Source organism: Heterocephalus glaber, unplaced genomic scaffold (genome assembly GCF_053883595.1).
Source record: "Heterocephalus glaber isolate CG9 unplaced genomic scaffold, H.glaber_assembly_v1.0 deba00001444, whole genome shotgun sequence".
Lineage (NCBI taxonomy): Eukaryota > Metazoa > Chordata > Mammalia > Rodentia > Bathyergidae > Heterocephalus > Heterocephalus glaber.
The window spans coordinates 6283533-6285285 of record NW_028258297.1 but is presented as its reverse complement, the minus strand read 5'-3'; the positions used below and the strand labels follow the sequence as shown (position 1 = coordinate 6285285).

The 1753-nt window shown below is 51.3% G+C and overlaps 1 non-coding gene across 1 annotated transcript; it reads left to right on the top strand.

Moving 5' to 3' along the window:
• The first annotated feature begins 261 nt into the window (after positions 1-261).
• Positions 262-411, top strand: LOC147827450 (U12 minor spliceosomal RNA). The gene has a single exon (XR_015452372.1). It is a non-coding gene; the product is annotated as a U12 minor spliceosomal RNA (small nuclear RNA).
• The last annotated feature ends 1342 nt before the right edge of the window (positions 412-1753 follow it).

Here is a 1753-nt window from a genome sequence, read left to right as displayed (position 1 = left end):
CGAGACAAGGAACTGAAGGGGCGGGGTTGCTTCCCGTGAACCCTCGCGATGCTCGTTCCTTATTTACATATGCTTTATGGGAACACAGTAGAGCCTTTCTCTCTCCCAAACAAATAAAATTTAAAACGACATTACAAGTTAACAACAAATAATGCAAACTTTAAGGGAACAGGGCTGTCCGTTCAGTAAGCAACTTGATAATCACCGTAGGTCAAATAAGAATGGTTTTCATTACCTATGGAGTAAAACGAACAGTCTTTTATGCCTTAAACTTATGAGTAAGGAAAATAACGATTCGGGGTGACGCCCGAATCCTCACTGCTAATGTGAGACGAATTTTTGAGCGGGTAAAGGTTGCCCCTAAGGTGACCCGCCTACTTTGCGGGATGCCTAGGAGTCGCGATCTGCCCGATTCCCATTCTTCTGAAAATCAGACTGTTTTATTTTATAGTGGTTCTAGAACTTTTGGGGGAGTTGATGAAGTAGTAGTCTGTAGGTGTGCTTTGTGATTGGTTTGTGGACGTTACTAACACTGTTTAATAATCTGTAAGGCTGTTGGTTTACTCTCGCGTCCCCAGTTTGCGGTTTAAATTCCTGGGGGATTTAGACGGATTCATTTTTGTGTTAGGCACTGAGTGGCCTCTCACTGAAGCCCCACCCGCACACCCCAGCCTTGAATCTGGTGTAATGTTAAGGGGGGCAACTCAAGACGTAGGTCAGGTCACGAAATGTAGATAAGAGGCTGAGGGTACGCCTCTTCGTAGGCTGTGTCTCTCAAGACTGCTGGTTGGATCTCCAGCACCACAAAAACAGACTAAAAACGCAGTGTTCTTAGATCAGGTACTCTTGACGGCCAACCACATTTAGAAATCTGGCTCGCTTGGAAGCTGAGGCTGGAAGATCAGAAGTTTGAGCCCAGTTTAGGCAACTTAGTGAGATACTGTCAAAATAAATGGGCTGGGGATGTAGCTGAGTACAAAGGCCCTGGGTTCAAGCTGGGAAAGCCAGCTCTACTCCTGGCCCGTGTTTCGTGGGCCTTCCAGTCCCTGGGTGCTGGGAGGAGGAAAGGACAGCCACAGCGAGGACAGCTGGACCGGGTAGATGCGGTGTGGCCCTGCCCCGGGGCACGTGAGAGTTTGGGGGCTTTCTGTTGTCCGGGAAACAGGGATGGAGGGCATGAGGGTGGGGACGCGGGTTGGAGAGGCCCTGGCTCTCTAAGGACAGTGGAGTCAGAGGAACTTGTCCTGCTTTGTTTGGAAATCGGCCAAGCACTGTCCCTGGCTCGGAAAAGCACCCCCAAGGGCAGGGCCTGGGAGTCTGACTGTATCTGGGGCCTGGACACTGGGACTGTCCCAGGATCCAGATCTGGCCACACCCAGTCCCCATGCCAGTTCATCTTCTGGGGCACTTGGGCTCAGCACTCACAGCTGAAATGCGGCAGCGTTTTAGCAAAAGCTCCTTCCTCTACTGCTCCTTCAGAACGAGGGTGGTGCTTTGTGTGACTGATTACAATTCCAGGTGTAGATGGATTCACTCCCGGGAGCACAGGGGGCCTGGAAGCATTATGGAATCACTGACCCGATTCACCCTACCCCACCTTGTGTGTGGCAGGCACTGAGAATAGAACCCAGGGCCTGAACATTCTGGGCAAGTGCTCACCTATTTTACAGGTGGGGAAACAGACCAGGCAAAGGGTGGGGACCAGGTCCGATTCAGCCCCTTCTTTCACCCTCCTGGCTGGGCCCAGGCAGGA